Source organism: Urocitellus parryii, chromosome 10 (genome assembly GCF_045843805.1).
Source record: "Urocitellus parryii isolate mUroPar1 chromosome 10, mUroPar1.hap1, whole genome shotgun sequence".
NCBI classification, from domain to species: domain Eukaryota; kingdom Metazoa; phylum Chordata; class Mammalia; order Rodentia; family Sciuridae; genus Urocitellus; species Urocitellus parryii.
The window spans coordinates 71,452,789-71,480,019 of NC_135540.1; the positions used below are offsets into that span (position 1 = coordinate 71,452,789).

Consider the following 27,231-nt stretch of genomic DNA (forward strand, 5'->3'; position numbering starts at 1 on the left):
ACAGGCAGGACGGGTTCCAAAAACTCACTGTGCAAATACAAATCTATATTTGTGTTTAGAGCTGGGTTAAGTCGAGATCCCTACCTTCCACATTAGCAAATATTTAAGTATTTTCCCTTTGAGAATACAGCCTTCTCTTGATGACGGAAGAGACCCTGGGAATACAAACTGAAATGGAAGGACAGGTGAGCGAGATGCTCCTTGAAAAAAACCCTGGAATTCTGCAATTCTCATGACTACTTCTACCTCTTGCTGCCACAGCTGTTAATAACACATCCGACTCTGGTGGGCAGCTGCCACCATTAATCCAGAGCTGGCGTAGATTTCCTGGGAGGGTATTTCCTCCCTCAGTGTCAATTGTGGTCAGAGGCACTTCTTGTTTGTGTCAGGTCTCAGGGTTTTGTTTCTCAAAGCTACAGTACTATGCCAGAGCCCTCAAACGTATCCTGCAAAGATCCGGAGTAGCTGTTCTCTCTTCTTCTTTGGAATTCACTCACCCAGGTCAGTCAGGTTTCTTTCCAAATTGTCAGCACCAGGTGTCATTAACGTCATTTCCTCTTCAATGGGGGCTCTCACATCCTCTCAGAATCCAAATGCTGCAACAAAAAATGTCCCAATCTGTTTTAGACTGCTTTGTGTTGCTATACTAGAATGCCTAAGACTAGGTCATTTATAAATAATAAAAGTTTATCTTGCTCATGGCTCTGGAGGCTGGGACACCCAAGAGCATGTGACTGGCATGGCGCTAGCAGCATTGTGCTGCATCATTCCACGGTGGAAGGCAAAAGAGCAAGAGAGGGCAAGAATGAATGAGCAAGAGAGGACTGAACTCAATTTTAAAACAAATTCACGTTTGAGATGAAATAATCTATTCCTGCAATAGCGACACTAATCCATTCATAAATCCTTGTGACCCAATCACCCCTGACTGGGTCCCCACACCTCAATATGGTTGCATTGGGAATTTTTTTCCAATACATAAACTTTGGGGGTCACTTTCAAATCATCATTGATCTCCCTTCCCTGACACCACACCCTTCCTGATGGGATGTGAAAGCCACCATCCACCATTCCAAGAAAGAAAATGTTCTAGAGACTTCCCCTCTGAAGGCAGATGAAGGTGATTTTTTTTTAAGACTGTTAACTACTCACTATAACAGTAACTGTCAGAAAAATTGTTTTTACCCTGACCCACAGTAAAATAACATTTTATAAAAAGACAGATTCAGGAACTGTTCCAGATTGAAAGAGACTGAAGAGATGTGACAGATGAAGGCAACACACAATCTTGGCTCTTCATTAGTTATAAAAGACATTATTGGGACAATTATCAAAAGTCCTAACACAGTCAGTACATTTGATAATAGTTTTATTTAAATGTTAGTGTGTCCTGGTTTTGATGATTACATTGTATTTACTGAAGATAATTTCTACTTTAAGATATAAATTCTGACAGGGGCAAAGGGGATTTAGGTTTGCAGGGTTTTTAAAAAATATTTATTTGTAGTTGTAGTTGGATACAATACCTTTATGTATGTATTTATTTATTTTTATGTGGTGCTGAGGATCAAACCCAGGGCCTCTCACGTAATAGGCAAGCACTCTACCTCTGAGCCACAACTCCAGCCCAGGTATGCAGTTTTTTTAATGGTTCAGAAAAATATGTGTACATGTGTGAATAGATAGAAGAGAGAGAAAGGGAGAAAGAAAAAGAAGGAACAAATATGGTAAAATTTAAATGTCAGGGGAATCTGGGTTAAGGATAAAGAGTATTGGGATTCTTTGACATTGTTTTGTTTTTGAAAATTTTATTTTCCTGAAACTATGTCAAATTTCACATATTAAATATAGTTTTATATCACAACCCATGGTATGTAGCTCACATATTTATTCATTCAGTTAATATTTTGTGAGCCCTACTATATACCCTTCTAGGCAGTAGATATGCATCAATGAACAACATAAGACAAAAGTTTATGCTTCAGAAGCTTACATGTATGTCTATCCATCCCTGCACATGTATGTATATGTGTATGTTTTTATGTACACATTTGTGTGTGTGTATGTGTGTGTGTATGTGTGTGTTTGTGTGTGTATCCATAAAAATGGATATGGGGATTTTATTTAGATATTGACTTTGTCATTAGTGATGCATCATGACTTTTAAATTGTATTACATTTAAAAATTAAGCCAAGGAGGTACAAAGAATCCTGAAGTTTTCACCAGAGCATCCCACAACACTACTTTGTGACCCCAACCTAAGCTCATCTCCTCCACCCTTTCTTCATATCCATCTGAAAACCCACCATGATTTGTGCCATTCAGATTGGCTCAGTCCAAAATTAAACTCATTCTCATAGGTTCTCTAAGACCCCAGTGCTCCCCATTTCAGGAAGTAGCACCTCACCCTACCAGTTGCTCAACTTAGAATTATTTGAGTCATCTTTACACCTCCCTTTTCTTCGCTCCCGACAATGATCAGTAACCAGGTCCTGTTGATTTTCTACCCTAAATATATCTCAAATTTTTTTTTCCTTTAAAACATCTATATTCATCAACATCGTTAACCTAAATTATTGTAATAGCTTCCCACTTGGACTCCCTGCATTCAAAGTTTCTCACTTCAATCAATTATTCCTGTGACAGTTGAAGAGATCTTTCCAGCCTAAGGCAATAGTGTTATAACTTTATGATCTTCCCAGTACTTGTAGGAGAGACTAACCCTTCCTTAAGAGTCTAATAAGATCATGCTCCACTGTGAAGTATAGAAAAATCCCAAACAACCATGGATTAATTAGCAGGATAGGAATTCCTTCTCTACCACAGAGAGTAAATAGAAGGTGGCTGGCCAAGGCTGATCTGGAATGTCGTAGTATTCAAGACCCAGAGTCCTTCTTTCTCTGGCATCTGTAGCATGTCAAGATATTAATCTTCAGTCATTTATCTTCTCTCCATATAATTTGGAAGAGTAAATGAGTGAAAAAGAATATTCTGTTCATTAGGAGACCAGTCAGCTGACCTCAGGTTGTCCACAACTTTAACCCACAGCCCTAGGAGTGAGGGATATGAAGTTTTCTATTCAAATGAACAATATTCATCCAAAATATGAATATTAATAATACTAATAATAAAGACTTTGAAAATGGGTGTTAAGGAGCCACTACTGGACTTTACCCTGGTGGCCTTTAGGATCCTGTAAGAATTGGCCCTGCCTTGTGCTCCCTTGCTCATAAACTCCAGCCACACTGACCTTCTCCCTCTAAAGAGCAGACATTCTCCCATCCCTATATCTTGGCCATGTTGGCAACTTCCTGAAATACTCTCCTGCTGATTTCCCTGGAAAGAACTTCTTGGACCCAAGAGACATGGTGATAATTGATATCTCAGCCCCTTAAAGATCTTATTCATAGCATCAATTCGGTGATACATTTATCTTATGTAAGCATTTGGTTATATTGTTATACTGTTTTTGAAATGATTCAGCATGAATAGAGAGGCATGTGCATATAAATGGATTTAAGTCTAATTTGTATGAATCAGAGTTTCACAACAATCTGAAAAAGTAAGTGTATCAGGCAGTTTTCTGTTGCTATAACAAATAACCAAGACAATTAACTTTAAAAGACGAAAGTTTTAGAGATGTCAGTTCAGGATCTGTTAGCCTCGTTGCTTTGGGCTCTGTGGTAAAGCAGCACACAATGGGAGGGATCATATAGCTGAACAAAGATCTGTTCACCTCATGGCCAAGACATGAAGAGGAGAGAAAGGGCTGGGCCTCCACAATGCACTTTGAGGGCACAGCCTCAGTGACCTAACTTCCTCTCACTAGGCCCCACCTCTTAAAGGGTCTATCACCTCCTAACAGTGCCAAGGGCTCTTTCAGAAAGAATTCCAGATCCAAACTGTAGCATAAACAAATTTGAACTAATACACATAGACAAGACATAAGGCAGCTTTATTACATAAGGAGTGGTGAGGTTTGGCACAGTCAAGCTAGGGGATTGGCTGGGAAGAACTCAGCAGACCCACTGACTTGGATGAATAAGTGAAAATAACTGGTAGTCCACGTGTGTATTCCATTGGTACTCATGGTTCCAGAGCCCAGCCAGTGTAAGGCACAAAACATGCCTTCATCTGTTAAGTGACTGAATCCATCAGCTGAGGTGTCATTCACTCTGTGGTCAGCTCTGTTTAGTATAAAACTAAAGCCCCATTCGAAAGATAAAGATCCATATTTAGGATTTGCTGTATGTTTGGATTACTCCACCTTCTAATAGAGTGAGATGAACATTTGCATTCTGTCACCGATCATTATAAATATTTTGTTAAGATATAATTCACACAGCATCCATCCCTTTAATGTATATAATCCAGTAGATTTTAGTGTATTTGCAGAATTGTTCACACAAATGACTATCCAATGTACAATTTATTTCATATGAAAATGAAACCTCACACCTGTTAGCCGTCACTTCTTGTTCCTCTACTAATTTGTTTCTATAGATGTTTCTCATTTTTTTTTGTACATTTCCTGTAAATAACTGGTTCCTTTAACTTATCACAATGTTTTCAAAGTTTATTTTTATTGTAGCATTATCAGTACTTCATTTTTTAAAATTACAAATGACATCCCATTATTGGAATATGCTACCTTTTTTTAAATTGAGTCATCAGGGGATGGGCCTTTGGGGTGCTTTTATTTTATGATTATTGTGACTAGCTCTATAAGAACATTTGCTCACAAGTGTTTGTGTGGACACATGTTTTAGTTTCTCTGGGTCATTGAGTTACTTTCCTGTTGCTGCTCTAACAAATCAGCCCGGACTTAGTGGCTGAGGGTCATGCAGAACGTACCGTCTCTTACCATCCTTTGGTTCTGGAGGTCTGAAGTCCAGAATCACTTGCATTGGGCTAAAGTCAAGGTGTTGCCACGAGTAAAGGAGAGTTGGCTGCCAGGCTTCTGGAGGCTCTCACAGGGGTTGCCAGCCTCCGGAGGCACCCACTTTCCCTGGATCCTGCCAGCAAGGCTTCCTTCCCCCCTGTTTCCTTCGTCTTCTCTTCTCTCTGGTCTATTGACACATCTATAATTCATTCTCCTTCTCTCTTCCTCTCTTTCCATTGTCAAGTGGCTGTTGCTGACTGATCCCTGTGCCTCCCCTTTACAGGGACCCTTGTGATTAGCTTGGACCCAAGTAGATGATGCAGGTTCATCTCCCCATCTCAAGATCTCAAAGCCTTAACTTCATCACAGGTGCTAAGTTCTTTTTGCCCAGGGAAGGTAACATGCTCACAGCTTTCAGGGGCTGGAGGGGGGTGGGTATCTTTCAGGGTATCCATCAGTCTGTTTCCTAAAGATACCCCAAAATGAAATTGCTGTCGTGGTAAGTCTATTAATGTTTTAAAGAACCGAAAGACTGTTTCCAAAAGTGGCTGCACAATTTTACATCCCCACAAACAAAATAGAGGATTCTAATTTCTTCACATCACTACCAACCTTATTATTGTCTGCCTTTCTGACAACAGGCCTTCTAGTAGATGGGAAATTATGTCTCTCTGTGGCTTTAATTTGCATTTTGTTTATAGTTTGATATGTTGAGGAACTTCTAATGTGTTTCTTAGAAATTATCTCTTTTTTGTAAAAATGTCTAAAAACTTGACTTGTCTAAGACTATTCATGTTTTTACTGATGAGTTCTAAGACATTGTTACAATTTTCGAATAAAGGCCCTTATCAGATATACAGTGTATGATCTGTGAGTATTTTCTCCCATTATCTGTGTGTTCTTTTTCCTTTTCATGATATATCATTTGTAGCAAATACTTAAAATTTTAGCGAGGTCCAATTTATCTAATTTTTGTTGATTTTATCTTTTGTTTTATAAGTAAGAAACCGTTGCCTAAATTAAAGAAACAAAGATTTACTCTTATGCTGTCTTCCAAGAATTTTATTGTTCTAACTCCTAGATTTGGGTCTATTATCTATTTTGAGTGTGCATGTGTGTCTTATAATAAAGGGAAACACTTTAGTTCTTTGGCCTATCAGCATCTGGGACAAATGGTGTCCCAGCACCATTGGTTGGAAAGACTATTCTGTCCCTATTAAATTGCCTTGGCATTCTTGTCAAAAATCAATTGACCATAAAGGTAAAGGTTTATTTTTGTACTCTCAATCCTATTGTCTTCATTTACATGTGTATCCTTCTGCCAGTTCCACTCCATCTTGATTACTGTAACATTGTAACACGTTATGAAATTGGGGAATATGAGTCCTCCCAACTTTTTAAAAATCATTTTGGCTCTTCTGCATCCCTTGCACTTTCATAGATTTTAGGGACCAGCATATCAATTTCTGCCAAAATGCCATCTGGGATTTTGATGAAGATTGTGATTAATTTGTAGGTTAGCTTAGAGACTGTTAATATTTTAATGATAGTAAGCCCTCTGGTCCATGAAGCAGGATGCCTTTCCATTTATTTAGATTCTCATTAATTTCTGCAACATATTTTGTAATTTTCAGTGTGTATCTTTCATTTTATTAGTGTATTTTAATGTATTTATTTCTTTGGTGCTATTACACATGGAGCTATTTCCCTAATTTCACTTTTGAATTGTTCCCCACAAGTGTATTGAAATAAAACTGTTTTTTAAAATATTGATCTTATGCTCTTCTACCTTTGAGCATATTTATTAGTTCTAATAATTTTTAGCAGATTCCTTAAGATTTTCTGTCTACAATGTTACATTAACTACAAGAACAGATTTTACTTTTATTTCTGAATGCTTTTTATTTCTTTGTCTTGACTAATTGCTCTGATCAAAACCTCCAGCACAATATTGAATAGATGTGGCAAGAGTGGAAATTGTTTTTCCTGATCTTAGGGGGGACCTTTCTGTGTTTCACTGTTATGAATGATAGTAGCTGTGGGTTTTTCTAATTTTTTTTTTTTACTTTTAGTTGATTTTAGTTTTTAAATACATGACAGTGGAATGCATTACAATTCTTATTACACATATAGAGAACAATTTTTCATATCTCTGTTTGTATATAAAGTATGTTCACACCAATTCATGTCTTCATACATGTACTTTGGATAATGATGTCCATCACATTCTACCATCATTGCTAACCCCCTGCCCCCTCCCTTCCCCTCCCACCCCTCTGACCTATATAGAATTTGTCTATTCCTCCCATGCTCCCCCTCCCTACCCCACTCTGAATCAGCCTCCTTATATCAGAGAAAACACTCAGCATTTGTTTTTTTGGGATTGGCTAACTTCACTTAGCATTATCTTCTCCAGCACCATCCATTTACCTGCAAATGCCATGTTTTTATTCTCTTTTATTGCTGAGTAATATTCTATTGTGTATATATACCATATTTTTTTTATCCATTCATCTATTGAAGGGCACCTAGGTTGGTTCCACAGTTTAGCTGTTGTGAATTGTGCTGCTATAAACATTGATGTGGCTGTGTCCCTGTAGTATGCTGTTTTTAAGTCCTTTGGGTATAGACCAATGAGACAGATAGCTGGGTCAAATGGTGGTTGCATTCCCAGTTTTCCAAGGAATCTCAGTAGTGCTTTCCATATTGACTGCACCAATTTGCAGTCCCACCAGCAAAGTATGAGTGTACCTTTTTCCCCACATCCTCACCAACACTTATTGTTGTTTGTCTTCATAATAGCTGCCATTCTGACTGGAGTGAGATGATATCTTAAGAGTAGTTTTGATTTGCATTTCTCTAATTGCTAGCAGGATATAAAATCAACACCCATAAATCAAAGGCATCTCTGTATATCAGTGATAAATCCTCTGAGAGGGAAATGAGGAAAACTACCCCATTTACAATAGCCTCAAAAAAAAAAAAAGATACTTGGGAATCAACTTAACAAAAGAGGTGAACGATCTACACAATGAAAACTAAAGAAAAGAAATCAAAGAAGACCTTAGAAGATGAAAAGATCTAACTTGCTCTTGGATAAGCTGTGGGTTTTTCATAGAAACACTTTACCAGGTTCAGGAACTTTTTTTTAAATCCCTAGTTTCTTGAGTGCAAAATTTATCATCCAGGAGTGCTAGATTTTGTCAAATACCTTTTTTTTGCATGTATTAAGATGATCATGCAGTTTTTGTCTTTTATTCTATTAATATAGCTTTTATATCGATTTTGAGATCTTAAAAGAGATGGAATATCTTAGCTATGGTTTCCTTTGGTCCTGGGAACATATGTATAATAGTTGATTAAAAAACGTTCTCTTTTATAGACTTTTCCTTTGTATATTTTCTTTGGTGCAGCTTATTATTTTGGTAACAAATTGAGTATTTTAGAAAATGTAATGTGGAAACTCAGGATATCAGACTCTACTTCCCTTCCAGGCTTGTAGTTTAGTGATATTAACCAACTAATTCTGTGAAGTCCATACTCTCTGTAGTATGAATTCACCGAACCTTCGTTTAGTTAGCTGAGTGGTCAGAAACGACTGATCAGATATTTCCTTACCTTATTTAATGCTCAAGTAGCTTACGGCTCAGTCTTAGCCTCCACTTCCTGATTTTAAAGAGCCTCAAGGTTAGTCAGAGATGGGAGAGCTGGGGATAGGACCCGGGGTGCCGGGGATGGAACCCTGGGGTGCTGCACCATGAAGCTACATTCCCAGTGTTTTTATTGTTTACTTTGAAACACTGTGTCTTCCCAGGCTGGTGTAGAGTCCTCCTGCCTCTGCCTCCTGAGTTGCTGGGATCACAAGGCATGGACCACTGCTCCTGGCTCTAAACAATTTTTGAAGGTTTATTTCCAACAAATGCTGTGGAGGTGGAGTTTTTTTCTGTCAGAGTAAGTTTCAAGTCAGGTCCAACTGTGACACTGATCTGAAGATGTGAAGTTTGGAGGAGTTACAAATCAAGTGCGCCCCTTCTCCTGGCTGCAAGGCTGTTGATTGCCAGTTTCCATGGCTGCAAGATAGAGACAAGCCCCGTGATTACTGAGCTTTAGCAGTTTTGTTAAAATGAATTCTTCTTCAATCACCCCATGCCTTGGGCTAATTCCCAGAGCTCTGAAACAATGTTAATTCTGATAATTTCTGTCATTGTTTTCGTTGACTTACAGAAGAGCAGATTTATATCAGTTCTCTCTATGCCATTTCAGAACTCCCGCATGTTCACAAAATTCTGACTAATTATTAATAGTTGCATCTCTTCACTGATGAGAAATAGAAATTATGGGACCAAAGATGTAGCTCGGTGGGAGAGAACTTGCTGAGCATGCATGAGGCCCTAAGTTTGATCCTCAGCACCAAGAAAACAAAAGGGAAAGAAAAATCAATAGAAATTAATAGTAATGATAAACCTAAATAAACAACATTGTCTTAGACTTGGATGGAATTAAAATAGGTTATAAGTCACAGTGATATAAAATAAGTCTCAAGAAGACTCAGAGTAGAGTATCAAGCATTTCAGATTTTAAAATTCTTTTCTTGTAAAATAAGAATGTGGTTGGCTCCATATCTGAGAATTCAATGAACCATGGAGCTAACATGTCTGGAAAAAGCACCATCTCTGTACTGAATATGTACAAACTTTTTTTTTCCTCACAATTATTACCTGAACAATACAATTAACACTTATTTATATAATTTTGACATTGTATTAGACATTGTAAGAAATTACATCTGGCATGTAGCTTAACATGGATGGGGAGGTGTGTATAGGTTATATGCAAATAGTGTACCATTTATGTATTTATTTGAGCATCCACAAATTTTGCTCTGAGTGGGGGTTTCTGGAACCAATCGCTCCCAGATACCAAGGAATGACCATTTTTACAATCCAGAGCTCAGATAAGAGTTCAGAAAACCAAGAATACTATTAAGAAAATAGACAAAAGGAAAAGTTTTTAGTTTTATTTATACCAGTCCTGATCATTGTCTTTGTTTTCACATAGGCTTTTTATTTATTTTTTTCTTTATTTCTTGATACTTGCTGTTGCTTGGATCTGAATTGTTCCCCACAGGCTCATGTGTCGAGAGCTTGGTCTCCGTTGCAGGAATACTCAATGGTGGGGCTTTGGGAAAGTGATTGGCTCAGGACAGCTCTGATTTCATCAGTGGATTAATCTATTGATTGATGAATGAACTACTGGGGGTTGGTGAGGCCTGCAGGAAAGGGTCACCAGGGAGCATGCCCTTGGGGACTATGCCTGGTTCCTGGACCTGTCCTCTCTGTTTTCCTGCTGCCTCCATGTCAGCCGCTTTCCCCTGACAGTCCCTTAAGCCGTCACAACCCGCCCCACCTCAGGCACAGAGCAATGAGTCGGTTGAAGATGGACTGAAATCTCTGAAATCATGATCCTAAAGAAATCTTTCCTCCTTGAAGCTGTTTTTCCGGAGGGATTCTATCCCAAGAATGAGGAGCTGACTAACAATAGTGATGCCATCTTTAAAAAAAATAAATTTGATGTTGAATCATCGTGAACCAAGAAGCTGACCTAGTGAGTTAACGTTTTTCTCACTTCGACCTTTTCCCTCCCCGACTGTTTAAAAGCCTTGGAAGGGACCCATCTCCAGGAGGAAAGAAGAAAAGTGCTGTTGGCATTCTTGGAACAGCGTAACATACATTAAATAGTAGGTTTGGGTGGGAGTCCATTCTGACTCCGGAGACCCCTTTCTTGAAGCGAGTCCAGTGGAATCCAAGGCGACTCTGTGATCTCTCCGACAAGGAAGGGTTGGCTGATGAACCAGCTGGCGCAACCTGTCTTTCCTGCAAAGAGCTGAGTCAGAGAAAACTTGAGGCAAGTATTCTGACAGCTTCTGAAGAGCAATTTGCAAGCTGTTCCCTCCAATCGGGCACAAACCCAAATCTCTGAACAGAATTTAAGGCTTGTTGGTTTTTTTTTTTTTCTTTTTCTTTTCGGTTGTGTCTCAAGTTTATTTTTTTTCTTTCTTTTTTTTTTTTAAATGGATTCAAAAAGTTTCCACCAAATTCCAATCAATATGCCCGAGATGGGCCAAGTCATCCTGGCACAGGGAAGCACTGAGAATAGGTTCCTCAGGAGTGCACCAGAAGGTAGGGCTCTTCTAGGGAGGGCAGGGGATGTGCAGAAGTCCGGAGACCTGGTGGCAGCGGAGAGAGATGGCTGTGCCTGTCAGACTGGAGGCTCAGGGGTGCTCCCTGTGAACACTGGCAGCTCTTTGGATCATTTCCTTGCTTCACCAGTCTATGACCTGAGTATGCTATTTAGCTACATGAATACCATTTCCCTCCCCCTCCCCAAATGGGAGATACTGCAGTAATGGATAGTGTGCCCTTTCTGCAAGAATATGCTCTTGGATAGCTGGATGTGCAGTTGATAAATTTGAACTAACCATTTCACAGATGTATTATTTTTGAGATTTGTTATTCTCCCTGATGGCTCTTGCAGCTGGCAGTGGTACTGACATATTAGTGTTCAAGTTTCTCTGTCCTCAGCCCCTCTGGCAAGGAATTAATGCCTTTTAGTGAAGAACATAAGGGAAAACTCTCCTTTTTGAAAAATGTAGGCCTCATGTCAAATATGGAAATATCCAGAGGTTAGCAGGAGCTCAGAATGAGAAGGACCATGGGTTCCAAAATGTATTGTTTCATTATGGCAAATACTTGGTATGTTTGTGTTTTTAGTGGGCTTGATATTACTCTTTTGATTAGTGGCAAGTTATCAACAGTTATGACTATGCATTGAGCAGGAAAAAAAAACTTGAGATCCTCAAGGTAGCTATCAAAAATACAACAGCAAATGCATGTGCACACATGTGCATGCAGAGCAGGAACTGCTGGTAAACTGAACTCATCAAATTTAAAAACTTCTGTTCTTCACAAGACCTTTGGCCACAGATTGGGAGAAAATATTCACAGTACACATGAGCTAGTCAGTTTTCCATCATGTGACAAAATACCTGAGGCAATCAAATTACAAAGTGGAAAGGTTTATCTTGGCCCATGATTTCAGAGGTTTCAGTCCATGGTTGGTTGGCTCCAGGGCTTTTGAGCCCAGATTTAAGCAGTTCATTATGGTGGTGAGATTGTGATGGAGCATAACTACTCTCTATGGTAGCTTGGAAACAAAGAGACAGGAATTGTCTATGGTCACAATATCTCCATCAAGGGCACACCCCAATAATCTAACTTCCTTCCACTAGGCCCTATCTCTAAAGATCCTACTACTTCCTCATAGCACCATAGGCTGGCAATACATGAGCCTTTGGAGGACACTCTCAAGCTACAGCAGCACATGTATGGCAAAAAGCCCAAATCTGGATTATAGATGTATATTTTTATATATGATATAAATGGTATATCTATGCATTTTATATATTATAAAAACCAGAAAATGAATAATCCAATAGAAATGAGCAAATGCGTCTTCTTTCTTTCTTTCTTTCTTTCTTTTTTTTTTTTTTTGAGAAAAAGGGAAAAGGAATTCTGTCATTTTGCTAGCAAAGGAGAAAGACGGGAACTCCTGCCCCAGAGATATGACTCTGCCCGTCATGGGGAACAGAGGGTGTTTCAAGAGGTCCACTCCAGGTGTGTCCTCCCAGGGGTCATCGTCCACTAGTTAATTTGGGAGATAGCCAAGGAATGAGCAAATACTTTAACAGACACTTTGAGAAGATATACTAATGACCAAAAGACATGTTTAAAAATCCTCATAATTGTTAGTCATTAGAAATACAAGTTAAGATGATCATGTGCTAGCAGCATCCGACAGTCACATAATGACTAACATTAAAGACTGTGAACACTCCATGTCCAGTGGCCAGGGGAGTGTGAACTCACAGTCACTTTGGAAAAGAGAAAGTGTCTTAAACAGTTATTTTATTTTATTTTTTAATAAACAAACCCTAGCCTGTCACTCAGGAAGTAAAAGATCAATTTCACAGGGAGATAGAAGTAATAAAAAACAAACAAATAGAAATCCTAGAAATGCAGGAAACAATAAACCAACTTAAAAACTCAATTGAGAATACTACCAGCAGAGTAGATCACTTAGAAGAGAGAACATCAGACAATGAAGACAAAGTATTTCAACTGGAAAAGAACATAGACAGCTCAGCAAGTCTGCTAAGAAACCATGAGCAGAACATCCAAAAATCATGGGACAACATCAAAAGACCAAATTTAAGAGTCATTGGGATACAGGAAGGCACAGAGCTCCATACTAAAGGAATAAACAGTCTATTCCGTGAAATAATATGAGAAAACTTCCCAGACTTGACGAATGAGACAGAATCCCAAATCCTAGAAGCCTACAGGACGCCGAATGTGCAAAATCATAAGAGATCCACACCTAGACACATTATAATGAAGATGTCCAACATACAGAATAAGGAGAGAATTTTAAAAGCTGCAAGAGAAAGAAAGCAGATTACATTTAGGGGTAAACCAATCAGGATAACAGCTGATCTCTCAACACAGACTCTGAAAGCTAGAAGATCCTGGAATAACATATTTCAAACACTGAAAGAAAATGGGTTCCAACCAAGAATCGTGTATCCGGCGAAATTAAGCTTCAGGATAGAAGATGAAATTAAAACCTTCCACGATAAACAAAAGTTAAAAGAATTCGCAGCTAGAAAACCATCTCTTCAAAAAATCCTTGGCAAAACATTACAGGAAGAGGAAATGGAAAATAACATTGAAAACCAACAATGGGAGGTAGGACAGTAAAGGGGGGAAAGTAGTCAAAGAGGATAACAAATCAGGTTTAGTAACATCAATAAACAAATATGGATAGAAGAACAAACCATATCTCAATAATAACCCTAAATGTTAATGGCTTAAACTCACCAATTAAGAGACACAGGCTAGTAGAATGGATCACAAAACAAGACCCAACAATATGCTGCCTACAGGAAACACATCTGATAGGAAAAGATATTCATAGACTGAAGGTGAAAGGTTGGGAAAAATCATACCACTCATATGGACTGCGGAAACAAGCAGGAGTGTCCATACTCATATCTAATAAAATAGATTTCAAGCCAAAGTTAAACAAAAGGGATAAAGAAGGACACTTCATACTGCTCAAGGGAACCATACACCAACAAGACATAACAATCATAAATATATATGCCCCAAATAATGGTGTAGCTGTGTTCATCAAGCAAACTCTTCTCAAGTTCAAGAGTCTAATAGACCACCATACAATAATCATGGGAGACTTCAACACACCTCTCTCACTACTGGACAGATCTACCAAACAAAAGTTAAATAAGGAAACTATAGAACTCAATAACACAATTAACAACCTAGACTTAATTGACATATATAGACTATACCACCCAACATCAAGTAGCTACACTTTTTTCTCAGCAGCACATGGAACCTTCTCAAAAATAGACCATATATTATGTCACAGGTCAACTCTTAAACAATATAAAGGGGTAGAGATAATACCATGCATCTTATCTGATCATAATGGAATGAAACTGAAAATCAATGATAAAAGAAGGAAGGAAAAATCAAGCATCACTTGGAGAATGAACAATAGGTTGCTGAATGATCAATGGGTTTTAGAACACATCAAGGAGGAAATTAAAAACTTCCTAGAGTTAAATGAAAACACAGACACAACATATCGGAATCTATGGGACACATTGAAAGCAGTTCTAAGAGGAAAATTCATTGCTTGGAGTTCATTCCTCAAAAAAAGAAAAAACCAACAAATAAATGATCTCACACTTCATCTCAAATTCCTAGAAAAAGAAGAGCAAAACAACAGCAAAAGAAGTAGAAGGCAAGAAATAATTAAAATCAGAGCTGAAATTAATGAAATTGAAACAAAAGAAACAATTGAAAAAATTGACAAAACTAAAAGTTGGTTCTTTGAAAAAATAAATAAAATTGACAGACCCTTAGTCATGCTAAGAGAAGAAGAGAGAGAACCCAAATTACTAGCATACGAGATGAAAAAGGCAATATCACAACAGACACTTCAGAAATACAGAAGATAATCAGAAATTATTTTGAATCCTTATACTCCAATAAAATAGAAGATAGTGAAGGCATAGATAAATTCCTTAAGTCTTATGATCTGCCCAGATTGAGTCAGGAGGATATAGACAACCTAAACAGACCAATAACAATAGAGGAAATAGAAGAAACCATCAAAAGATTACCAACTAAGAAAAGCCCAGGACCGGATGGGTATACAGCAGAGTTTTACAAAACCTTTAAAGAGGAAATAACACCAATACTTTTCAAGCTATTTCAGGAAATAGAAAAAGAGGGAGAACTTCCAAATTCATTCTACGAGGCCAACATCACCCTGATCCCGAAACCAGACAAAGACACTTCAAAGAAAGAAAACTACAGACCAATATCTCTAATGAACCTTGACGCAAAAATCCTCAATAAAATTCTGGCGAATCGGATTCAAATACATATCAAAAAAATTATACACCATGATCAAGTAGGATTCATCCATGGGATGCAAGGCTGGTTCAATATACAGAAATCAATAAATGTTATTCACCACATCAATAGAATTAAAACTAAGAACCATATGATCATCTCGATAGATGCAGAAAAAGCATTTGACAAAGTACAGCATCCCTTTATGTTCAAAACTCTAGAAAAATTAGGGATAACTGGATCATACCTCAACATTGTAAAAGCAATCTATGATAAGCCACAGGCCAGCATCATTCTGAATGGAGAAAAATTGAAGGTATTCCCTCTAAGATCTGGTACAAGACAGGGATGCCCTCTCTCACCACTTCTGTTCAACATAGTCCTCGAAACCCTGGCCAGAGCAATTAGACAGACGAAAGAAATTAAAGGCATAAAAATAGGAAAAGAAGAACTTAAATTATCACTATTTGCAGATGATATGATTCTATACCTAGCAGACCCAAAAGAGTCTACAAAGAAGCTATTCGAGCTAATAAATGAATTCAGCAAAGTGGCAGGATATAAGATCAACACGCATAAATCAAAGGCATTCCTGTATATCAGCGACAAACCCTCTGAAACGGAAATGAGGACAAAAACTCCATTCACAATATCCCCCCAAAAAATAAAATACTTGGGAATCAACCTAACAAAAGAGGTGAAAGATTTATACAATGAAAATTACAGAACCCTAAAGAAAGATATAGAAGAAGACCTTAGAAGATGGAAAAATATACCCTGCTCATGGATAGGCAGAACTAACATCATCAAAATGGCGATATTACCAAAAGTTCTCTATAAGTTCAATGCAATGCCAATCAAAATCCCAACAGCATTTCTTGTAGAAATAGATAAAAGAATCATGAAATTCATATGGAATAATAAAAGACCCAGAATAGCAAAAACAATACTAAGCAGGAAGTGTGAATCAGGTGGTATAGCGATACCAGACTTCAAACTATACTACAGAGCAATAGTAACAAAAACAGTATGGTACTGGTACCAAAACAGGCGGGTGGACCAATGGTACAGAATAGAGGACACAGTAACCGATCCACAAAACTACAACTATCTTATATTTGATAAAGGGGCTAAAAGCATGCAATGGAGGAAGGATAGCATCTTCAACAAATGGTGCTGGGAAAACTGGAAATCTATTTGCATCAAAATGAATCTGAATCCCTATCTCTCGCCATGCACAAAAGTTAACTCAAAATGGGTCCAGGAGCTTGTTATTAAATCAGAGACACGGCATCTGATAGAAGAAAAAGTTGGTTATGATCTACATACTGTGGGATCAGGCTCCAAATTCCTCAATAGGACACCCATAGCGCAAGAGTTAACAACTAGAATCAACAAATGGGACTTACTCAAACTAAAAAGTTTTTTCTCAGCAAAAGAAACAATAAGAGAGATAAACAGGGAGCCTACATCCTGGGAACAAATCTTTACTCCACATACTTCAGATAGAGCCCTAATAACCAGAATATATAAAGAACTCAAAAAATTAGACAATAAGATAACAAATAACCCAATCAATAAATGGGCAAAGGACCTGAACAGACACTTCTCAGAGGAGGACATACAATCAATCAATAAGTACATGAAAAAATGCTCACCATCGCTAGCAGTCAGAGAAATGCAAATCAAAACTACCCTAAGATACCATCTCACTCCAGTAAGATTGGCAGCCATTAGGAAGTCAAACAACAATAAGTGCTGGAGAGGATGCCGGGAAAAGGGCACTCTTGTTCATTGCTGGTGGGACTGCAAACTGGTGCAGCCAATTTGGAAAGCAGTATGGAGATTTCTTGGAAAGCTGGGAATGGAACCACCATTTGACCCAGCTATCCCCCTTCTCAGTCTATTCCCTAAAGACCTAATAAGAACATGCTACAGGGACACTGCTACATCGATGTTCATAGCAGCACAATTCACGATAGCAAGATTGTGGAATCAGCCTAGATGCCCTTCAATAGATGAATGGATAAAAAAAATGTGGCATTTATACACAATGGAGTATTACTCTGCACTAAAAAATGACAAAATCATAGAAGTTGGAGGGAAATGAATGGCATTAGAGCAGATTATGCTAAGTGAAGCTAGTCAATCTTTAAAAAACAAATACCAAATGACTCCTTTGATATAAGGGGAGGAAACAAGGACAGGTTAGGGACGAAGAGCTTGAGAAGAAGATTTACATTAACAGGGTTGAGAGGTGGGAGGGAAAGGAAGTGAGAAGGGAAATCGCATGGAAATGGAAGGCGATCCTCAGGGTTATACAAAATGACATATAAGAGGAAAGGAGGGGTAAGACAAGACAATACAAATGGAAGAAATGATTTACAGTAGAAGGGGCAGAGAGAGAAAAGGGGAGGGGAGGGGGGATAGTAGAGAATAGGACAGACAGCAGAATACATCAGACACTAGAAAGGCATTATGTCAATAAATGGAAGGGTAACTGATGTGATACAGCAATCTGTATACGGGGTAAAATTGGGAGTTCATAACCCACTTGAATCAAACTGTGAAATATGATGTATTAAGAACTATGTAACGTTTTGAATGACCAACAATAAAAAAAAATAAATTAAAAAAAAAAAGAATAAACCTGGAGGTCATTACATGATAGTATATTGTGCCATAAAACAATATATTAATGCATTTCTTTTACCCACCTAGTTGTTAATTTGCCTGGCTACAAAATTCATAAGTAATAAAAAGTATATTCATGAAAAAATTTTAAAATTGTTTGTATGAAGACATATATATATATATATATATGTCTATAAATTATATATATATATATATATATGCATTTATATACACACTAAGCAAAACTAAAAACAAATGTACATGTGGAATTTCACAAGAAAATGACTAATAGTTCCTGTTTCTATATTCTGCATATGAGAAAAAAAATTGACCCTTGATTTTCTAAGTCTGGCTTATTTCAGTCAGCATATTGCTCTCTAGTTCCATCCATTCAGCAGCAAATGACATAATTTCATTCTTTTTTATGGTTGGGTAAAGCTCCACTGTGTCTATACACCACATTTTCTTTATCCATTCATCTGTAGACAAGCACTTAGGCTGGCTCCATAACTTGGCTATTATGAATTGCACTGCTATGAACATTAGTATTCTTATATCACTGTAGCATGCTGATTTAAGTTCTTTTGGATAAATGACACAGAGTAGGACAGCTGGGTCACATAGCAGTTCCATTCCTAGTCTTTTGAGGAATCTCCATACTGCTTCCAAAGTATAATTTGCAGTAACACCAACACTCATGAGTGTGCCTTTTATCCCACATTCTTGTAGTTATTGTTATTTTCATTCTTGATGATTTCCCATTCTAATTGTACTGAGATAAAATTTCAGTGTAGTTTTGATGCACACCCTGATTGCTAAGGATGTTGAATATTTTTCATATATTTCTTGGTCAATTATATTTCTTCTTTTAAGAAATGTATTTTTAGTATATTTGCCCATTTATTGATTGGGTAATTAGAAGGAAGAACAGTGGACTAGAAAAAGGAGATCAAAGGGGAAGGAGGAGAGATGGGAAATGGGAGAAAATGTGGAACACAATTGATTAAACAATGCTATATGCATATATGAATATATCATAAGGAACTCTACTATGTATAACTCTAATTCACCAATTAAAAAACAATAAAAAAACAGAAGGAAAACCAATAGAATAAATGAAGAATAGAAGGGGAGGGAGGTGGAAGGGGAGGGAAAGGGAAGTACTGAGGATTGAAATGAACAAATTATGCTACATATATTTATGAATATACAAAAATGAACCCCACTAGCATGCATAACTGCAATGTCCTAATAAAACATTTTTAAAAGAAAAATATTAATAGTTATATAAAAGTGTTTATAGAAAACTATATGGCATTGGGTTTGGTGATATTTCAGATATAATACCAAAGGAGTGACCCATAAAACAAAGAATTGATAAACTGAATTTCATTAAATTTCAAAACTTCTGCTATGTGAAAGATACTACGAAGAGAACAAAGAGGTAAGCCACAGAACAGAATAAAATATTTGCAAAAAATATACCTGATTAGGACTGGCATCCAAAATATATTAAGAATTCTTAAAACTCAACAATAAGAAAATAAACAATTTTGTTATCAAAAGCACCAAAATAAGAAAAAAACACCAAAGAAAATGTACAGATGCCAAACAAACATGTGAAAACATGCTCTATATCATATGTGATCAGAAAAACAAAACAACAGTGAGATATCAAAATCCAGGATATCAAATTAGAATAGCCAAAATCCATCAGGACAATGGCAGATGCTGATAAGGATGTGGAAAAACAACAATTTTCATTGCTGGTGGGAATGCAAAATGATACACACTTTGGAAAGTATATTGAAAGTTTCTAACAAAACCAAACTTACTAATAGAATCCTGTAATCATGCTCCCTTATATTTACCAAAGGAGTTGAAAACTTATGTCCACACACACACACACACACACACACACACACAAGGCACATGTTATAGCAGCTTTATTTATAATCACCAAAACAGGCTAGCTACTAAGTTTATCTTCAGTAGTTGAATGGATAAATAAACTGTAGAGCATTCAGAAACTGGAATATCATTCAACACTAAAAAGAAATGAGTTTCCATGTCATGAAATGACATGGGTGCATATTAATAAATGACAGGGGCCAATCTGCAAAGGCTACAAACTATATGATTCCAACTACATAATATCCTGAAAAAGGCAAAAAAAAAAAAATCAGCGACACAAAAATCAGTGGTTTCCAGGAGTTAAGAGAAGGTAGGAATTAATAGGAGAACACACAGGATTTTTAGGGCAATGAAACTACCGTGGATGTTTCTATTATGGTAGACATATTTCATTATTCATTTGTTCAAAACCATAGAATATGCAATACCAAGACTGAACTCTAATGTAAATTATGGATTGTGGGTGATAATGATATGGCAAAGTAGGTTCACCAATTTTAACAAATGTACCACACTGGTGAGAGATATTGATGGGAGAGGCTGTGCGCGTATGGGAGTAAGGGGTATATGGAAAATCGCTGTATTCTCTCAATTTTGCTTTAATACTAAAACTGCTCTAGATAAATCTGTGTTTTATGAACTAAAAATATGTTTAAATGTGTATATACACGTACATGTAAATATTCTATTTGAATGAACAAATATAAAAATGGATAGCATTAAAAAAACTGTGTAAACACTTATCATCTTAAGAGAAATCTTCCAAAAAAATAGTTGAGGGCCAGCCATATTTGAAATAACAAAAAAAGAAAAACATTTGTGGGGTAAATAGCAACATATACAGAGTTTAAAATCTTGAAGTACACCTGAATAAATACACTATATTTAATATCATATCCTGTATATAAATAGTCTTATAAATCAATAAGAAAAGAACTAAAACAGTAGAAAATGGAGTATATTATTAAACAGTTCACAAAATTTAAATTACAGATGAACAATAAATGTAGATTTTTAGAAAGGCACAGATCTTCAAATTAAAAGAAATATGTGCATGTATGAGTATGTCACAATAAACTCCACTATTATGTATAAAGAACTAATAAAACTATAATTTAAAAAGGAAAGTTACCTTTTACTCTAGAATCATAAAAATTACCAAAGGGATTATATCAACAATGGACAATTTCTTATGAAAACAGGCTTATGTACAGTACAGAATAATTATAAATATGGTCAATTTTGAAAGAAAATTTATGAAATGGCATGATATCTGATATATTAGTGAATTTCTTCTACAGGAAAATTTAACATCTGAAGAGTTGCTGTACAATATTATTTTTTAAAATACAGTTTATAAGAATAAAATGTCAAAAGAAAAATCTTAATGACCAGGAAAAGTAGAATCATTTAATAAATTACCATAAAACCATTCTGGAGAATACATGGTTGATGTTTTTTAAAAGATTGTATTTTAATAGCAAAATCTTTAAGATATATTCCCAAGTAAAAAAGTATGTTGCAGAACAATACTTTTAATGATTGGATTAGTGGTTATATATAAAAGTAAATATATTTACACATACAAGTGTAAGTCAAGTGTGTTTACATGTGTTTTTATCTACACACGTGTATGTATACACAAAGTTACACAAAGGAGATTAGGATACACACCAAACTTCTCAAAGTGGTTACTCTTAGTGACAAGAAAAGAAGAGAGGTAACGACTCTTATTCTCCATGTTTATATTGTTTTTAGATTATGTTTTAAAAAGGAATTTATTAATTATGTACCTAAGTTAAAAAAAAAAGTATAGAGGCCGGGGTTATGGCTCAGCGGTAGAGTGCTCACCTCGAATGTGCAAATTCCTGGGTTCAATCCTCAGCACCACATAAATATAAATAAAAGTTATTGTGTACAACTACAAAAAAATAAATATTAAAAAAAATAAAAAAACAATACACAGGACTTCCACTTCTGGCCACGGTGAGTAAATACTACTGGAAATGCCCTTATGCACATAAGACAAACTGTGTAAAATGATGTTTTCAGTCATTCAACAAAAGACGTCATAAGATTGTAATCCCCATGAAAATGAAAACAAAGTACATCCTGCAATGATCCTGGCTTCTCACCTAGAAGCATTTTTCACACTGAGGTGAGGAGACAGAGAGCCTATAACTGGGGAGGTCTAAGGCAGTTCCAATTTGTGGCAGTGTGAGAAATAGATACATAAATATACATAGAGATCCCCCTGGGTCTATTGTTAAATACTAAGCTACACATATGTAGATGCAGAGAGTTCAAGGTCTGACCAGCCATAGTGAAAAGACTTTAGTGAACACATAGGGCATTCTATACACAAGCTAGAAGAATCAAGTCTTAGTAATAGGGCTAAACTAGCCCTGGAGTAAAAACTACTTTAGGCCTATCCTAACAAAGCCAAGAAACAAGCCTTGAAAAGATCAAGCTAAATTACAAGGAATTGAATGAACACTGTACAAAAAGTAGTTAGACATTTAAGAATCACAATACCTAGAAACTAATGAAAAAAAACAGACATATAAAGAAGCAAGAAAAATGTGATACATCACTAGAAGAAAAAGAAATAAAGATTATGATACATATCAGCAACAAACCTAGAAATGACAAAAAGTAGTAGGCAGCCTCAAGAATAGCTAATGATAAATAGATATAAACATAAAAATGATGAGAAAAAAAAGAAAGAAGCTATGAAATTAAAAAAAAACAAGTACTATTTATTCAGCTGGAAAATATAACATCCAAAATGAATAATTCACTGGAAGTGAGCAGATTTTTATAATGAAGAAAAGACCAGTTGTCTGGAAAGCCCAACAATAAACATTATCTGTCATGAAGAACAAAGACAAAAAAGAAAAAACAGGGAATCAATGAATAATATCAAATAGTCTAACTTGTCATATAGGAGGAGTCCCAGACAGAGAAGTAATAGAAAACATATTTGAGGAAAAAATGGTAGAATTTCTTCCAAATTCAATTAAAACTATAATTACAAAGATCTAAGAAGTTTAATGTACATTAATGTATAGACAAAAGAAATTAGCCTTATAAATAAATTGCTGAAAATCAGTAATAAAGAGGAAAAAATTAAAGCAGACAGAAAAAAAGGATCCCTAATTGACAGGACAAGAAATATTAGAATGACTGAACACTTCTCAGTCAAAAACAACGTAAGCCTAATACAACTAAATATATATATATTTTTTTTCTTTAAAGTAGTGAGAGAAAAAAAGTCAACCTAGATTTCTATAACGAATGAAATAACTTTAAAAATGAAGGGAAATCATTTTCTCTAGACCTAGAAATGCTTTTCCAACAAATATCTAAAAAAGATAACGATAAAGTTATTTAGGATGAAGAAAAATGTCAGATGGAAACTGGGCCTATACACAAAAATGAAGGCCATCAGACATGCTTAATTTGTAGACAATTATAAAGGGACTTAAATTTTTTGTATAAATGGTAATTGACTAAGTAAATCAAAAATAATATTATATAATGATGTTTAGGACACATGTAGACGTGAAATGTATGTATGACAAAAACAACACAAAAAAAAAACAGGAAAAGAAATTGGAAAAATACACTTTGCAATATTCTGATATATTAAGTGGTATAATATTAGTTAAACACAGACTGTGATAAATTAAATGTACATACTTAATCCTTGAATGAAGACAAAAAAAATAGAGCCAATATTTGAGAAATTATATAAAGGAAGAAATAAAGGAAATGAAAGAAGAATGGATAGGTTAAATAGAAAACAACAAGATGCTAAGATCCAATGCAAAATTCTATGAATAATTATATTTAATGTACAAAACTTAAATCCTGATTGTTGGAATGGGCAAAATGTGAGCTCCCAATATAATGCTACCTATCAAAACATATTTAAAACTCACAGATATAGGTTAATAATAAAAGGATATAAAGATATAAATCTTTCAAACACCAATCATAAGAAAACTTCAGCATTCTATTCTTATAATTGATAGGTATCAAAAGACAAAGAAAAGATGTAGAAATTATTAACCAACTCAACTTGAACGACTTTCACATGATGCTCCATGCAACAGAATAAACATTCTTCCTAGAACACATGAACATACATCGTGAAAGCTCAAATGCTGAAAATAAATCCCAATTAATTTAAAAGGATTAAGACAATATAGCACATGCTCTCAGAACCCCCCAAAAAATTGAAATAAAAGAAAATAAGATTTCAGAAAAATATAAGATGTATTTTTTAAAATTAATATTTAATATAATCTATGATTCAAAAAAGGGAAATTAGAAAAGCTTTTAAATTGAATGATTCTCAAAATATATGAAAATTTTCAGAGTATAGCTAGTTTTAAGAATCTAGAAAGTGAATAACAAATTAAATCTAAAATAAGTAGGAAGAAAGAAATAATAAAAAAAACTCAGTGAAAGAGAAATCTAAAAAAAAAACAGAAAATGTAAATGAAATGATAAACACCAGGTACACTCATCAAAGAGAAAAAGATGACACATATTACAAATTCTATGGATGAAAGGGGGAAGCATCATTATTCATCTTAAGAGACATAAAGTAGACAACATAATGTCAATTAATTAAATAAATCATTTACACAAAATGGATAGAGTACTTAAAAGAAACAAATTATCAACATTTGCAAAAAAAAAAAAAAAATCCCAACCCTAAATCACAAATATATAAAAATAAAGTTATTCCCAGAGATGAAACTCTAGGCTCAAATGGTTTCACTGATGAGTTTCTGCAAACATTTCAGATAGAGAAAAAAAAATGCCAATCTAACACAATTTTTCAAAAATAGAGAATAAGGGAACATCTCCCAACTATTTTTATGAGGCAAGCCTAATCCTGAGACCCAAACTAGAACGATAACATAAGAAAAGAAGACTGCAGATTAATTGCCTTCATAAAGTAAAAAATCTTTAACAAAATATATCTAATATAATAATACAGTTAAAAGTGGGGTTTAGCCCAAGAATATTAGAAACACCATGGATATAATTCACAATATTTGCAATAAAAAATTTAAAAAAAACCTTTTCAATAAATGATGGGAAAACACTTGACAAAATTCAGCATTTATTCATGATTATCAACAAAAAAACAAAACACACACAAATGCACTCTCAGTAAGTTAAACATAGAAGGAAACTCCCTCAATCTATCAGGGCATCTATGAGAAAAAGTACAAATATCCTATTTAATAGAAGAATACAAATCTTTAGAATTTAAGAATACCTACTCTTTCTGCATAAATGCAACTCTTCTGTTTAAATTAGTGTTTCCTTATTTTACTTTAGATAAAAATAAAAAAGTAATCAGACTAGGATACAAAAATCTTCTCATTAATAATGACTAAAACTTGATGGTTATTTTCCAACAGTCTCCCAATTCTATATAATCACCCATTAAACTTTTGCATATTAATTTTATCTTTTCTTGTTATGCTCATGTTGTTTTCTCCACATAAATTCTCTCACCAACCAATCCACTGTTTCCTTCCAGGCCTGATCAAAATTTTATCTTCTTGGAGTGAGGGATGTGCTCAACAGTAGAGTGCTTATTTGACATGCATGTGGCACTGGATTCAATTCCCAGCATCATATTAAAGAAATTATCATTTCTCTACAAATTTTTTCTATAACTTCTTTTATCCTGTGAGAGAATATTCCTTTGTTTTTGCTCTTAGGACTCATTAAAACAAGTGGTAGCACATGGTTTAGTACTAATTTAGGTTCTCATGTGGTTTCCTTTGTGGAGGCCAGTAGATCAAGGTAGAAAGACCTGTTAATTTGGAAGTAGGATAACTAGTTTTAAGTCCTTGTGAGATACTAGATGTGTGAATATTGGGACAATGAATTTATTTCTTTAAATCACAACTTACTTTGTATAAAATAAAAATATCAAATCTATCCTAAAGGCTTTCTGTGAGGATTCAAAGCAATTAAGTAAAAAGCATACATAGTATAGGCCTATATGATAATTATAAAAAAATCTTTAATAATTAGTACTATTGTCAAATACTTCAAAAACAATTTTATCTTTATGTCTGTGCAAATTTCATCTTTGTATCCCACTTGGCTTCAGTCATACATATAGACAATAAATGTTTATCAAGGATCCTTTAGATCATGAGATTCTGTAATTAAAATAGAAATGAAACATAGAAAATATAAAAAATCTGGGGAAAAATGGATCAATGCAGGCTAATTCATCAAGGACAGCAATATATAAAGATGTAACTTGATTCTGTGGAGACTTTACAGTAGGATGTTAAAACAGGGCATAATTCTTCACATTATCTACAAGTTAAGGAAATGACAAAGTAAATAGAAAACCAAATTAAATAATAAAAATAATAAATTACAGCATATTTTGAAGATAATGCACTTTTTACTATCTCCCAATTATGCACAATTTTTCTATCAACCATTAAGGAAGTGGATAAAAGTTCCTTGAAACAATACAATTACAGTGAGAAATGAAATTAGACATAACTACTTGTAGTTTGTGCAGGTATTTCTTTTAAGAACATAATGATAGTGGAAGAAGTAAGAAATAACAGAAGGGGCAAAAATGAACAGAAAAAGATAGGAGGAAGAAAAAAATGTATATATTCAAATTCTTCTAATAGTATAGATATATGTGTCGATATATATACACACACACACACACACACACACACACACACACACACACACACGTGTCTAGTTTCACCAATTAGAAGATCCTTGAAAAATCTTATTTTTCTGTTTAGGGCTTATCATCTAATTTTGTTGATTTGTTTAGCAGTGGAGTTCTATCTTTCTCAGTAAAGGTAGAATGGAAAGTCCTAGAAATTCTCCCTTCTATCCCAAATTAAAATCATTGAGGTCCAGGAAAAAGCTGTGTCCCCAGGGTCAGTCCATCTGGACTTACGGATCCGGTCACAGGATGGAAAAAGAAAATGGCAGAATCCCAACCCATAACTACTCCATACATACAACAACTACATTTTTTATATGTTAGCATACTGTGAAAAAAAAATATATATATATTATATATATAATGTATATAATGATTACTTAATAATTAAATAATGCCCTGTACTTAACAAAGAAAATGCCCAATGAATATCTGTAAAATTTGTAATATCCTATAAATGTGAACAAATATATATTTTTTAAAAAAATAATGAAATCAACAAGAAATTCTTATTATTCCAAAGTAACCTGATGTGGTCAAGTTTAATGTAACA

At 35.2% G+C, this 27,231-nt stretch overlaps 1 long non-coding RNA gene across 2 annotated transcripts in view; it reads right to left on the bottom strand.

Moving 5' to 3' along the window:
• Positions 1–514: 514 nt before the first annotated feature.
• Positions 515–27,231, bottom strand: part of LOC144257199 (uncharacterized) — a 169,193-nt gene continuing 142,476 nt past the window's right edge. The window contains exon 3 of one of the 2 annotated variants that reach the window (XR_013344392.1): positions 515–596. This is a non-coding gene — a long non-coding RNA (uncharacterized LOC144257199). Of the gene's footprint in view, positions 597–8,878; positions 8,954–27,231 lie in introns of those variants that run through there. The other variant, XR_013344391.1, reaches the window with a different exon arrangement.